The following is a 16035-nucleotide window of genomic DNA, read 5'->3' as shown; positions in this document are numbered from 1 at the left end:
CCAAATTAGCACAAGAAGAAAAAGGGGAACTGTAGGGTGTCCTGGGATCTCTGTTGAGCCATGTTCCACTTCATTACACTCTGAGTAATTGGTTAAACATGTGACTATATAAATGATCTCTCTGCAGCCTTCTGAGTATTAATTAAGACCCCTCTCTCCCTCCTGCCCGTTTTGGAGAGCAGGCACTATCTGAATGCGCAGGGCTCCATAAAGACATCAGCATGACGGTGCCTTTCTTGAATATACTTCCAGGAGCCAGGAAACCATCCAGCTTTATCTTTGTTTATTTATAAAACTAAGTAATAAATATCCAGCAAAAAACCAAAAAGGTTCCTGATCTAGGATTACAGTTCATCTGAGATCCTGTCAGTCCCCGGGGGGCAAAAGATGCTGCAGCTTAGGTGCTAAACTGTCACATGTTGAGTATGAGAATACTACAGAGAAAAACCATAAGAGCTTAGGACAGTTAATTACTGACTTCTTTAACAAAACTGCTTCTCAAAACAGACAAACACATTTTACTCACAAAATACACAGAAATCCTTTAGAAAGAGGAGATAAGCAACCTCAGTTAGTAATCAGTTTCTCAGGGATTAGTTCTCAGATGTCTCAAACAGTTCAGCTCCACTTCATAAAAATGTTTTTCCCCTGAGTGGGAATATATTGTACAAAAAGCTTGGAAATGATTTGAATGTTATTGGGACTATATCAGCGTAAGCATGCAAATCATGCTTTAGCCTTAAAACCAGAACCAAGCATGGAGAGACAGCATTCAGCTTCCATGCACCATAAATATGGAACAAACTGAAAAAACATAAAAACTGAAAAATGGAGAAAATACTGAGTTTTAATTTAATTTATACATGACAGAATAAATTCAGAAACAATAAGTTTGGAATACACAGAAGAGACCACAGACATCTGTTCAGACACACATTCCCAAGAAACCATGTGCTGTCACGGCCCCCTACCTGGAGAAACAGCTGCTGGTCGCGGTCATTCATAACAGGCAATAAATCACAAAGGCCAACAACAAGCATGTTTCTCACTGATTGAGTACTCACAGAGTAAGTGGGGTCTGCGCCTTCTCGCTCCTTCCTTCAGAGCCAAGACACAGTCACTACTTTGGCAAGCTAGAAGAGAAAGAGGGAGAAAATATTGAGAAATTAGTGAGGAAAAGAAAGCTTGATACGTCTTAAAACTTGAGTTCAGCTGCCTGATAAAAGGAAGAATGCAGCCAGTAGCGCAAGTGTTCCTGATAGCGGCTCATATCTGGGTGATTCTAGGTGCTAGGTTTGGGTTTTCAGCACAGAGAAGGTTTCTCATGGCAAGAAGTTCTCTCAGGGTTTCCCTTAGTGTATTATAAGCCTGCAGGCGCTACGGCATGCACGCCCCTTCAGTGTGGTTTAGAACAGACTACAGTCACACCACTGAACTAGTGTAATCAAAGTGTTGCAGCCCATCTATGAAGTTGGTCTGACCCAAGTCATCTGGAATTTTTCTTGAGTTCTTCATTTGTAGGGAAACCGGTTTGTAGAGCAAAGCTGAGGATGGTCTCATTTGAACAAGGTGGGTGAGATGAATGTCATCTGAATCTTGACTGTTTGGTCAGGAACCATGGCCTTCAAAAGTAGAAAGTCAAATTAACAGCGTTCATAAGAAATCGGGTGATAGCTCTAGCAGGCTGGAGAAATGGTATCTGTAAGGGGAATCTTCAGGAAGTTAGGTGCTGATGCAGTGGTCAGGAGAACATTGTTAACTATGTAAATAGCAGGTGAATGACACTAACCAGGATGGAAGTCATCAAGAAAAAGCAAAGTGTGCCCTAATGACACCTTGTGTCAGCAAAGTGAAACCTTAGTCAAAGACTAAAGACCCATTTACACATAAACCAGTAACACTTTTGTTCTGATCCAGCCTTTTGTTTACATGTCTCCAGTGATCAGCGCCTCTCACACCAGAACCTTTTCAAACCAGGTCTCAGAGTGGAAGTTTTCGGGAACGAAGGTTCGGAGTACACTGCAAGTGTGAAAGAGTACATGTGCAGAACACACGGCTGCAGGATTTGTACAAGCAAATTACAAAAACAATGGCGGATAGCATTTTACTGTGTTGTGCTACCTGACCTGTCCAGCTTAACACAACTTCTGATACAGAACATCATATCAGAGACAGGCTGCTGGTTTGCAAATGAGATGGAAACTAAGAAGCAAAAGGGCATGCCTATTTTAACAACATGCTAAAATCACAGTGCCATGTTGTGGCCTGGCATGAGAACTACAGCTGATTCAAGGTGTCTTATCATCCAAACATGGAGCTTTTCTCCATACAGCATTTGAAAATACTGACAGTTTCCAGACAGTGGTCTCATGAAAACATAACCTTTGAAAGAACACAGGGCTTGTACTTGGTTGTGTTTGGTTATGATGGAGAACTGTGGGAGCTACTGGTCAATTCATGCCCTTATTATATCTATAATGTCAGAAGTTAACATACACAGAATAAAATCACACACGCTTTTTGTCTTCCTGATATCTTGGTTGATTTCCCACCACGTCTAACCAGAAAGCAGTGTGTTACTGGTGCAGCTGTAAAACATACCTACAGGAGAGCCTCCAGTTAACCTAAGTGTGTCAGTTTACCTATCAGAAGTTTCCAAATCCTTGATATCATCTAGACTTTCCCCCCATTGTTTAAAAAGACAGTAATCACTCTGTATGTAAACATCAGATTTTGAAGACAATAAATATTGTAAATGCTGTCTTTTCAATTTATATCTGAGAACTTTGCATTACTGTTCCCATTATCTTAGTTCAGACTATGGGTAGAATAAAGAGAATTACTTCAAATTAGCAGATGTCAAAGCACGTATGGAACATCCTTCTTTTGGGTTTGAATTGCCACATGGGACACAAAGCAAATCATATTTCTCCATTTTGTAAATGTGCTTCAGCCACCTGACTGAAATGCTTCCTGGACACCTGGAATTTCTGGTCCCACTGGTGGAAGAACCTGGGGCAGACCCTGAACTCAGAGGGACTTTCCATGAGCTTGGTCTGAAAATGCCTTGGGATGTAAAGATTTTCTGGAGAGAAAAATGTCTGGGTTTCTCTTCTGGGCCTAACACCTTCAGGGCCTGACCTTGGATAGGTCAGAGAAAATGAACAAAATGATGAATGTGCGCTTTTGAATAAAAAATACCTAAATAATCAGCAAAACAAAAAGTGTGCTTTAGAGAGAGATGTCATTGTGTTGACATGCAGAGTACTCTGAGGGTATAAATAACTCTAATAACTCAAGTAATTCCAAACACAGAAGAAAACTAATCATAATAACCTGGATTTCTGCACCTACATACCAGAGGCTATACACTCATTCTAATTTGGTTTTCTGCAACACAGACTCAATTAATGCTATCACAAAAGACAGGAGTGGTTGTGCGAGTGAATAAAAGCTCTGAACACAGACAACATGAAAAAATAAATAAATAAAACGTGACACACTAAAACTGATTTTCTTTGTGAAAAGGGAAAGCAGACTGCTAGTGTTAAACATGAACTGTACTTGACTATAACAAGAAACAGCTTCTATTTGGTGTTTGTCTAGGGAGAGGAAACATAGCCAGATGAAATATGTTGGAATTAAACACAGAATTCATTGGAGAAAGCTTTTCTGAAATGCCATTTTAACTGCTGATGCACTCATTTTTGAAGGGAATTAATTTGACACATCAAGGCTATTTGGCTAAATTTTATGGAATTCTCCTATTGCTTACAAAAAGCTAATGCTGTAATTGCAAAACCTTAATATTGTTTGTCTTTTTTGTTACTTATATGTTAGCTGAACTAAATTCTAAAGACTGGAAACTATGTGCCAAATAGCAGCTAGAAACCCAGAAACTGAAAGTATTAAAGGGTCAGTATTATTTTTTTCCAGGCACATAGTTCCATTTTATAGCACAATCAATTAGCTATATTAACTTCAGCTGATATAAAATGCTACATCTATCAAATATGAAGAAAAATAAATTTTACTTCCTAGTTTAACCCTTTGTAATTGGACCTCAGGAAGTTATCACAACATGGCTCCTCTATTAAATAAAACTGTGCTTTTTAGACATACTGAGACATGTCTGCTGTTCATTCAGGTTGCAAGAATGCATGAGATCCAGATTTTAGCAGATACCAAGAGGGCTAAACAGAGTACAGTTGCTGTTTTATCCTCTAGAGATTTTATCTGTCATGGAAGTGGAACATGGTGGATTCGACAGCCTCACAGTTCAGATAAAAATCTATGTACCGTACTCTACATACTGAAATCATATTTAATACTTGGAGTCATAAGGGGATTTAAAAAGACATAAGCATAATCTTTTAGTTAAACTAAAAGGAAAATTATGAACGTAAAAAAAAAAGTAAAAACTGAGGCATCAGTCTTTTTTCTGTATTTCTCTATATTAGCATGTGTGCTATAAAAAACATTCTTGTGTAACTACATTGATGTTCTCTTCATTATTAATATCATTTAATAATGATATTAAAGTCAAGGCACCAATCTTTGTTTCAACTTATGCTCAAAAACCTGATGGGAGGGCGTGCCGTGGTGGCGTAGTGGTTAGCGCGACCTGTATTTGGAGGCCTCGAGTCCTCGACGCGGCCGTCGCGGGTTCGACTCCCGGACCCGATTATATTTGCCGCATGTTTTCCTCCCTCTCCTTCCCCATTTCCTGTCAGCCTACTGTCATATAAGGGACACTAGAGCCCACAAAAAGACCCCCTGGAGGGGTAAAAAAAAAACTGATGGGAATCATTCGTATAGATTTTCATAGATAAAAAGCTATACTCTATGTGTTTGTTTTAGCGGTTAGCAATTCATAATAATTAGCTAGTCACAGTATTCTCACAGTGCTTACAAATTGCTTGAATATTGTTTGTCACTCTATCACTGTTCCTTTTTTTTCTAGCAGGAAGTGAAAATGTTACCAGAAAATAAATATATTTTAAAGTAGTAAAAGGCTTCTTCAAATCTTTCTTAGTTACCATATGTTGAGAACTAGCTTGACTAAAAGCCGTCTAGCTTTATAGTAACCTCTGACTATGAAGCTAATGCTAACTATTAATGATGAAAACATGTAATATGCTGTTAATGTCTCCAAAACTCCTCATTTACTGCAGAAAAAACTGACTTGAAATTTTCGCCAGTCACTTTAAAAAAAAAAAAAAAAAAAATCTTAGTGTTATTATTGTCCTCGTCAGCTAATGCCAACAAGATCCAGCCATCCATTTTATGTACACCCTTGTCCCTAGTGGGGTCAGGAGGTGCTGGTGCGAATGTTTCGGGCGAGAGGCAGGGTCACCCTGGACAGGTCGCCACTCTGTCGCCTCACCAACAAGATAATAGAACAAAAACTACTCATTCCCTTTGTTCAGAATTTGAGTTGTAAACATGTACACAGCAACATGTCAACCTTTAAAGGGGCAGTATTATCTAAAATCCACTTTTTTGAGCTTTTCATCATATTGCAATGGAATTCCCCAATCAAAAACACACCTGGAGTGTTGCCTTGATTCTTTCATGCATGTCTAAGAAATCCTTTAATCTCCTGTGGCAGGAGCAGGAGTTTTTAAAGAGACACAGTTTCAATTTCAAATTCCAAAGTCACATTTCTTCTAAGTCATATTTGATACAAGGCATTTTTATAACAGCTGAAGGTAACAGGTAGTTAATTATATGCTATAAAATGATACTATGTGACTGTAAAACACATAATACCCTTTAAGACTTCTAAAGGTTATTGGCTGCACTGGATCTTATTTACTGGTATTACATTAATAGGGACTCAATTCAAAAATACACCAAATCATTTGGATTTTTATTCACAAAAACATGCATAATCTTTTTCCTTGTTAGAAAAATGCATTAGCTTATTTGATATTACTCGATATTGTGATGTCTGAATAACTGATGGTAACAGAGTTACTTGATTACGCTATAAAATGGCTCTGTGTACCTGGAAAATAATACTGCACCTTTCTATCTGTGCCTCTTGATGCAGACAAAATCAAATACAAACATCAACAGTAGAGTAATTAGAGTTATTATTGTTGACTGTTATAGTGAGATCTGGTGGCATGATGTCCTGTTGTACCACTAGTCCTTCTAATGTCAACTTGACACAAAAACAGAAACTATGATTAGTTTTACCAGATGAGACTGAAATCAAACATGCTCAAATACAATCTCCCTTAATCCATTAAGGGTAATAATACTACAGGGGGTACAGCCAAAACAAAATCCACTGAGTGAAATCATAACTGGCATTTTATAGGTTAACAAGTATAAAACAAAACAAAACAAAAAAAACACGGCCTTGCATGAAAGAAATAAAGGTCTCTTTGTGAAGAAACTGAACCAAACCAAGACATTTAGAAAATGGGAGGCAAAATCTCAATGATCACAAAAACATTTGTCTCAGGAGCAACAAGACGTGTCCATTTACACCAAGAAGCCAAAGGCGTTGAATGTTTTAGCCCCGTTTTGCCTGACTCGTCTCCGAAATGACAGGACCTGGGGAGTCTCAACTGGCGGTCCCCATTTTCAGTAAAAGCAACAGGAGGGGTTCGCTTTGCTCGGCCTCCTCAGGCCAGATTGTTGCATGGAGCTTGAATAAAGGATCTCACCATTAGCGAACCATAGCTTCAGGACTGTCATTCTGAATGTGCACTTTTCATCCTGAGAAGAAGTACCAGAGGTGTTGGAAAAAGTTGCAGATTGATCTCCCGTCTTCCTCATGGCATCAAGAATGTATCCACACCCTCCCTCATCCATGTGCTCAGGTGTCACAGAAACCCAACGACTGAAAGTGCCCACAGCAAAAGAGTCGCATTACACCGGCTGTGCAGATTATGAATGATAGGGAAACCCTTTTTCAGTTTCATTAAAGTGCCAAAAAAAAATGAATAATTCATGGTTTTAAATTTCAGGCCATCTAAGAATTCCTCTGCATTGCATCAGGTCTTTTCCTTCCACCAGATTTATTCCAGTGGAAGTGAAGCGTTTTGCCTCTCTGAGATCTGTTGCCAATTTGCCGCACAGACAATGAAAAGTGTCATTTGTCAATTGACACAAAGAAGCAGATAAAATGAGAGTCATTCATCAGCAGAAACCTTCTAAAATGGACATGGACTGAATGAGACATTTTACTAAAACCTACAGTAAATTAACTACAGCTCTGTTATTTGTGAGAGCTGTCAAGCTGAATAAAAAGATGTTTTATTCAAAGTTGAAGTGCCCAAAGGAAAACAAAACACCCACATTAAATAATGTTGGTTAACCAATAAATGGAAAAAATGTGTGTAAAAGACTAAATTTAATCCCCAGAGTGTTTCAAAAGTATAGATACTCCTCAAAATTTCAGATTTCAATTTTAACAATAAACTAGATTTTCATATTTAGATACAAATGCAAAAATTTTAACGACCATGGGGTTTTGTGCACCCTATTTTCCAAGTCCCAACTCACATTTCTTAAGGTTATTAAGTAATTGTCTTTCCACCATTACAGACGGCTCTCAATCAAATCAGAGGTCTTGGTGTCCAGGGAGGAAAAATGATACAAAAAAAATGAAGTGCAGAATCACATTTGGCAAAGTACTGAAGCCCACCATTTACATTTATACAGATATGCACATTCTGTTTCTTGTGCTCTCCCAAGTCTGCATTTGTATATTTGCATATTTAGATTTTCGTATTTATGCACAATTATGAAACAAAAGAAAAATGACCCTAAACATGTTTCTCATGTAAAAATCATTGTAATGCAGCACAGAGTGATAAGCTACTTTATTCTCCAGAATATTTAGATAGAGAGCAGAATTACATGTTCCATTAACAGTAGATATTCAATTGTGGAAATTTTAAGCAAACTTTTAAATTGTTGCAAAAAAAAGAAAACAAATGAAAATGCGAATCAGGCGTTTCCATCTAATGGTTTGGAGCGAATCAAAGCGTGATTCCATCAGATGCTGATGCTACGCAGGGCTGTAAGAAACAGGAAGTAGAGGCTGCAAAGCAGCAATGTCATTTCATTTTAGTCATAATTTAGTCATCAGAATTGTTTTTGTTGAGTTATAATACAATTTTATTAGCCTAAATCCATTGTCAATTTAGTCGACAAAACCTAAATACTTTGATCAGTTCATTAGAATTAGCACAAAATGACTAAATGTTTAACCAGTTATGTTATAGTTATTGTCTGAATGCGCAATACATACAAAAATAAATGCAACTTTTTTCCAACGTCTTCATTTTTTTGACCTTGCTTTCAACAACTAAAATATTTTGCAAATTGAATTCTTCATAATTTTTTTTTTACTGTAAGTCTAAAATAAACACATTTAACAGTTAACCTGTTAAAATAAAATTGGCTAATAGCTCTGTATTAATAATCATTTAAACTCAACATCCAATAAAATCAAACTACAATATTCTACTAAAAGCACAACAGAAAACTGAATTAATCATAACATTATGTTTTATATCAGTGACCTGTCATGAGGATTCCTCTTTGACTCCATGGATGAGATGTAAACATTTTCAGGGCAACAGTTAAGGGGTTGAAACTAATCAAATTTACTTCTTCCACAAACAATGTAAAGAATTTAAAGACTGCACTTTTTTTTCTTGTGAAATGGAAGGACTGAGGCTGCCTTCTGTTAAAAATGTATTTTTAAATTAAGTGTAAAGGAGGCTTTCTATGCCACATGAAGAAAAAACACCATAAGACTTTAATGCAGAAAAAAAAAACCTGGAGTCAATCATAAAGCGTTGATGCTGTAACACCAACATCTTCACACCCTGCAGTATCATCACAGATACTCAGGCTTCTGTCAACACCCGCCTGGCTTCCTGCTTGGCTGGGCAATTGCAGCTGTCAGTCACCTGAGTAATGTGTGAGACAGCTGTGGTATTTCAGACAATGGAGAGGGACTTTATCATCCTTCCTCCAGTAGGTCATACGACAAATGACTAATTTTAGGTAAGACGGGGGCGTGTGAGGCGACTGTTTTTTCTGGCAAGGCTTTGACTGAGTATTGTCATCAAATGAATCAACTTCACAGCTGCCTGTTTGCTCTAAAACACCTACAATCACCAGAGAGTGAACAAAGGTTTGCTTCTGAAGCCTTGCAGTGAAGGATTCCACAGGTACTACAGAAATAAGGTCTCTACCCTCTACACAGTTAGTAGGAGGAGGCTAAGAGTGCAACCAGCTCACAGGATGAGATGATTTCTATCAGGTCAGAAATAATAAGACAAGAACAAAGAAATCTGGTTTTAACAATCAGACTACAGGTTTCACAAATCACAATGTCAGTTTTAAAGAAGCTAAAATGAGTGCAGAACATCCCGGTCCAGTTTTGACTCTATATATTATGGTCTCTTTTTTTTTAAATATGTGTACGGTTGAAAAATAAGTTGAAGTGTTTTGCAGAGATGATTCAAAGCTGCCCTCATAAAGTGCACAAATTTGCTTCAGCAAGAATCAAGTGTTTGATCTTTTCATGAGCTGAAAGAGGCGATGATATTCAGTAAAGAATTGACTTATCAAATTTATATACCATTTCTCAATGAACACCATTACATAACAGTGATTTATTTTAGCTTTACATCATGTTATAACGTCATTCCCTCATCAGAAACTGATCTGGAGTGTTGCCTTGATTCTTTCATGAATGCTGGAGAAATCATTCATTCTCCAGCATGAAGGCTGGGGCCTGGATGGACCTAGCTTTTCCTCTGTGCTTCAATTTCCAAGCTTCCCCCTCACAGAGCAGCCTTCCCTTGTGATTCCTCCACTAGGCTCCTTCAGACTAGCCAGCAGCAATTAGCAAACACCTGGTGGAACTGCACATCAGCTGAGCTCATTATAGGAGCTACTTCTCAGAGCAACGCTGGTAAAGACATTGTTAAAGGGTTAATAGAGGAGCCATGCAATGTTTTTTGAAGGTGGCGCTTAAGAAAAACAGGAGTTTCTTAAAGAGACAGAAGCCCAATTTCAAGGTGTTAAATTCAGACAGAACATTTCTTTTACGTCATATTCGGTATATGTATCATTTTTATAACAACTGAAGGTAAAAGTATTGGATTATATTACAAAATGGCAGTATACGGCTGGAAACCACATGATACTACCTCTTTAATGCCCAATAAGGTAGCATGGTGGCTGAGTCAATCACAACTCTTGTCACCTGACTGACAGAGCAATGCAGATATGGTCAAGACTCTGTGGCTCAATTCATAAATTATTTTGTGAAAACGTCTAAAGACTGAAGTGTGTGCTGGGTCGTATGGAAATTTAAAGTGCAGGCCTTTTTATATGGGTGTGTTTCAGTAGTCTTTAATAATGGCCTTGTCTCAGGGAGCTGCACCTGGTCCTATCTGCTTGTTAAAGGAGATCAACCGGCAGCAAAAGCTTGAAGCCCAAATTCAATTTGTAAGGATGAGGAGGTCTTCAAAGCTTCTTAACAACAAAGGATGATCGGTTTAAGAGTCCAAGAGACGGTCAACATCAATAGATAGCAATCCTCCTATTTAACACTGCTCTCCACCAGTACACACAACACACACCTCACAAATCCTCCAACATGATGTCCTTGTATTTGTCTGCCTGAAAACAAGAGAAAAGTAACAAGCCACCTGTGAAATTGCAAAAAAAAATTCTTCTGAAGTTGGTAAGAATTGATTATAAACTTCTCCAGTTCAAATGAAACTTGAGTTTCTTTTTTAACGATTTAAGCATGTGGTAGCCCAACAAGTATAATGTAATCTGACACAGCTTGACTTTATTTCTGGTTTTCAGGAAACATAAATTAATGTACAGCGAGTTACTGTCAGTCTCCCAGGATTCTGCAATTTTTTAATTCAATCTTTTAGAAAACCTCCCAGGCTTCACCAAGCTCAGTCAATCCATACGAACATTTATAAGCAACATTCCTGACCTCAATGTTGGATTATTTATTTCAATTTCTGACATTCCAATTCTCATGACAGAGCCGGTGAGATGTAGAATAAAACTGATACAGCGCTAATTTATTGTTACTATGATTAATATTTTCTTTTAGCAAATATTTTCTGCATATATATATATATATATATATATATATATATATATATGTGTATAAATGTGTGGGTGTGTGTGCGTGTGTGTATGGTTATTCTATCCTAAATTTTTAGCACAAGCAAGAGTATCCCCAAAACTCACCTTTACTTTTGCCCTCTGGTGCACTCCAGTGGTTTCAATTAATTTGGTCCTCCCCGGGTCTCAGTGCTGGCAGATCCACCCAAGAGACAAGACATCCATTACTGCCAGGTCTCAGGCTCCATTTCAAGTAGGTGGCTGAGGGAAAGAATGGCCACTGTGAGGGTAATGAAATATTTTCCACACCAGAAATAGATGTTGTATGCTCAGACAACCGTGCTCATTATTGGATATCGCCAACGACGTGTCAATTGGTTTAAAATTGGAGTTAGTGCTAACTGGTGTCAGAGTTTTTGCTGATCTTGAGTTGAGTTTGCTGATCTTGAGTTGAGTTTGCTGAAGGTTGCATGAATGTGTCTTTGCACTTATGGGTGACTAGTCTAAAGTCAAGCCACTTGACTCCATTGAAGGAGTTGTCATTAAAATATAGGAATTTATTCTTGTGCGTGCCAAAACCAAAACAACTGCGAGATCAGAACATTCACAGATAGTTTTATTCAGTAGAAAATAATTAGAGGCATCCACAGGCATATATTTATTTTGGAAACCTCTGCATGTTTTGCTTATTCAAGCACACGTTGACACATTCGCTTCTACCACAGCGAGTGTTTGCACGCCTCCTTCTTGTTTCAGCAGGTTGAGATTACACATTTAAAAGGTGTACATAACAAGAGGAAATGAGAACTGAAGAACACACAAAAATACACCAAATCAGTATGACAACAGACGACTTAATTATGATAATTCTTCATTAAACTCCTTAGCTTTAGTTCTACCAACAAGAAAATGGCAGTTGGTCTCTCCATAGAAACTAAATTACTCAGTGCAAACATTGGTTCAAAAACTGTGGTCCAATTAGTTCAGTTAGAGAAGAGAAAACCCTAGAAGAAGGAGCCTCTTCAGTCTTTATAGACCACCATTTTTATTTATACAACAAGCTAATCTGACTTAATCTAACTTCCACAAAATAAACAAAGTAGTAGTAAGATGGTAATAATCTAATGATTTTAATGTCAGATAGTTGCTAATTACTTGTTTAATTGATAAACAATCATCGCAAGCTAGCACTAGCTATGATCAGTAGTCACACTTTGACCAAAACCTGGTCATGAAGATGTCACACAGAGGCAATATATTATTATGTTATAGGTTTAATCTGAATTCTGTTACAGAAAATTTGGAGTTTTTGCTTCAATTTACTAATAACTTTTAAAACAGAAACAAACTTTAATTCTTCCTAAGGCTACACTCTTCTTCAGTTGTTAACTCTCAGTAAGAAAGTCCAAGATTTCAAGGTTCTCTGGCTTCTGCCACCATACAAAAATGTGAATGCTGTATTAGTTAATGACTTATACCTCATCAAACTCCTGTTTCTACTCTACATTTGAATTACATGGTAAAACACAATGCCATACACAATTAATGGCTTTGCATTCCATTTCTGCATATTTGACATTGTTGCAAACAATTTGGACGACAGGTAAGCCAGGTTGAAACAATTTTTTTGGGATGTTGAAAAATTTCCCCACGAGTCGAGTACGGCTGGTTACACAAACCATGTATATTAACATGTAAATGCTTTGTTTAGATATTGATGAAGATCCATTTTCTTCGGGATGCCAATATTGAGACCGACATGTGAGTTTTAGTATCGGGCAAATACTGATCAAAAATAGAAACAGAAACGTTTTCAGTTTTTCCTGACACTCTGTCTTGATGTAATCAGACACTGAATTCTACTCCCTTGATTTTAATACACACACACTATTGATGTTGCCAGAAGAACATCAAAAAGTGACAAGTTCTGATTTTCCTAAAAATGTCTTTCATTTTCTCACATTTGGACCTAAGTAACTCATACATACATTTATCCTAAATATTACTTGTTTAACTATGCAGGTTATGGGCTATTCCATTCTATTAACACTTTGTTGGCCTAATCCAGTGGTTCTTAACCTTTTTTGAGGTACCGAACCCATCAGTTTCATATGCGTATTCACCGAACCCTTCTTTAGTGATAAATAAAATATATATTTTTTCCTAATTCAAGACACACTGTAGGTATATGTTTTTTTGCTGGTGCACAAAATGAGCCGTGCATGAACGTCACTTTGCTCAAAGAACAAAACCATGAACTCACAGCAAGTTACAGTGTTACTTTATTCTGGTCCCCCAAAAATATTTTGGCCCCATGAAAGAATTTCAGCCCCCAAAATATTTTTTTACTAATTAAAAATAAATTTGGATTTTTTTCAAAGAGTTAAAAATGTTTTAATAACTTCATTTTTTAAATTTTAAATTTAATTTGTTTTTTGTCGTTTTGAATCCACAAAATACTTTTTTGGGGCCAGAATAAAGTATTGCACAAATGACATACCTGCAAATCAGTGAAACTCCTGCTGTTGTTTTTGGGAGACCAGTTCAGAGAGGCGTGGCTTCACCTTGGCAAGTGCATCTTCAGAGCAAAGTCTGTTCATTTTCTTCTTTTTTTGCTCGACATATTTAGTGTGGATAAAAATATTAAGAAAGAAACCACGCTACGTACAACTACGACAGCCGCTGATACTGCGTGCACTAAATTCCCCGCAGCACTGATTGGCTGAGCAATGTAACATGATCCTCTGCAGCAAGTGATGGTCAAGTGGGGCGTGTCATCACGACTTTACACAAGTGTGTCTTTACCTCCGCGGCAGAGGCTCCGCCGAACCCCTGAGACCGACTCATCGAACCCCTGGGGTTCGACCGAACCCAGGTAAAGAACCACTGGTCTAATCATTGATCATCTTAAACCATTTTCAGGTTAAAAACACAATCAGTATGCTGGGTCAAACCCCTGTTCCAAATCTGTTGTGTTAAGTCAAACATGGAGCGACTGGGCCGGTCCATGTTTGACTGCAAGGCCTGGTCAGCACAGATTAGCATTCTGCTAGTTACTGAACCTGGTTTGGAACTGGCTTGTTGAAAAAGTTAAAAAGTTGAATTGTTTTTAAAATACTTAAAGTTCTTTGGCAGCCACGACATCAAAATCTAGTCCAACTCTGAAAGAATCTTCCAGATTTCTTCAATGACTTGTTAATGAAAATGTTTAAACTTCTTTTGTCTGTACCACACATTTTAAAATTATTTGAAAATGGACTCAATAAAGTATTTCTATTTTTAAAAACTGCTAAACTTACTAACAATGGCTTTGTGAAAAACATAAATGAGATGCTTTGATCACAGCTTGACCCAACTTACCAAACCTTCTCAAACTATTATACATGTATCACAGAATACTTGCATAATTATACTTTGTTTAAATTTGACTTCTTCTAGAAGTCTGGTCATCTTCTTTTTTCACATAATAATTATTAGAGGTTGTACTTTGTAAAAGTATTTAAACTGAAACATCGTTAGATTTTCAGGTTTGTGAGAGGTCTTCATTAAAATGTCAAACCTTTCCCTGGAACTTGACTAACTGCTCAGGGGATCACCAATTATTAACACACACTTTGCCAAAAACTTCATGGAAATGCATCCAACAGTTTCTGAGCCCTGCAGCTAAACAGCAGAGCTGTCACCTTCATGGTGCCGGAGACGTAATCGGTTGACTTCATTAGCTGGGGAACATGACTGCATGTGGGCCACATAATTCTGTGCCAAAGAAATGGATGAACTGGCAGCTTGACAGACAGCTTTCTGGTGCCGGGCCGACTAACAACGATGTCCCAGAAAGCCAAAAAGTCAAGTAAAGTGAAATGTTTTTCTGCACTGCTTGATACAAACAGACTTTGCGGATTTACACAATATTCCCTAACTCGACACTTTCCAACGCATTTCAGAAAATATCCATTACCGAGATATTGTTGTTACTCTATTAGGGATCACTATAGAGTCACTTTGGGGGGTAAAGGAGGGAGGGGTATAACTAGTTATATTCATTTGAGTAACATTTTGGAAAGTAAATGTACTTTAAGGAGTGTTTTTGCTATGCTGTATTCCCCAATATTGAAAAGAAATCTAGATCTAGTATTGGTGACAATGTGCCAAATCATTAATCTAATTCTATGCTTTGTGCTCCGAGTGATGTCATGAGTTATTTATTTTACATTATGTGACTCTGTGGGTAGACTTCTTGTCTTGCAATCAGAAGGTTGTAGGTTCAATTAATGTTTCCTACTGCCACATGTCTATGTGCCTCTGGGCAAGGCACTTAACTCCAAATTGCCTACCGATCGGTATATAAATTTGTGAGTGCAAATGGGTGAATGCGGCTCTAGTATGAAGTGATTTGAGTGGTCATAATGACTGGAAAAGAGCTACATAAGTTCAGTCCATTATCATTATATTTAGAGTTCATGATTGCACTTCCTGAAGAATCTCAAAGGTTTGTTGCAGTTCATTTGATTGGTTTCAGTTTCTTTATTATCTGTTTTACATCTTCTGTTATTCTCCTTATTGCTCTCACTGAACAAGTTCAAGTTGTTTTTCCATGTTTGACCCAGCTTGTGAAGATGTTGGTGTATTTAAAAATGCTGTACTGGTCCAAATACATATCAAATACATTTGTAATTCAGTACATTTTTTACTACATTTATGTCTATTTAAATAAATAAACATTTAATGTCCATTCAGCATGTTTTTTGTTTTTGTTTTGGATCGCTATTGGCTGATATTAAACCTCAGATATGTGAATTGTATGTGGAAAAAGTGGATCAGTGCATCTATACTTAATACATTTTACAATGACAGAAATTGATTTGGAAGCATGTTTATTTTATATTCATGTGAATAATTTTT

General features: G+C 37.4%; 1 protein-coding gene across 2 annotated transcripts in view; it reads right to left on the bottom strand.

The window, feature by feature from the left end:
• Positions 1 to 16035, bottom strand: part of LOC102224856 (contactin-4-like) — a 141202-nt gene that overhangs the window by 79165 nt on the left and 46002 nt on the right. For both annotated transcript variants that reach the window (XR_002754571.1, XM_023353480.1), the window contains exons 2-3: positions 11260 to 11394; positions 1065 to 1133 (exon numbers count right to left, since the gene is read on the bottom strand). The gene's annotated coding sequence lies outside the window, so the exon portion shown is untranslated. The remainder of the gene's footprint in view (positions 1 to 1064; positions 1134 to 11259; positions 11395 to 16035) is intronic.

The sequence above is a fragment of the Xiphophorus maculatus genome, chromosome 20 (assembly GCF_002775205.1).
Source record: "Xiphophorus maculatus strain JP 163 A chromosome 20, X_maculatus-5.0-male, whole genome shotgun sequence".
In the NCBI taxonomy this organism is placed as follows: Eukaryota; Metazoa; Chordata; class Actinopteri; order Cyprinodontiformes; family Poeciliidae; genus Xiphophorus; species Xiphophorus maculatus.
The sequence above is the reverse complement of the archived record's forward strand: the minus strand, read 5'-3'. Positions and strand labels throughout refer to the sequence as shown.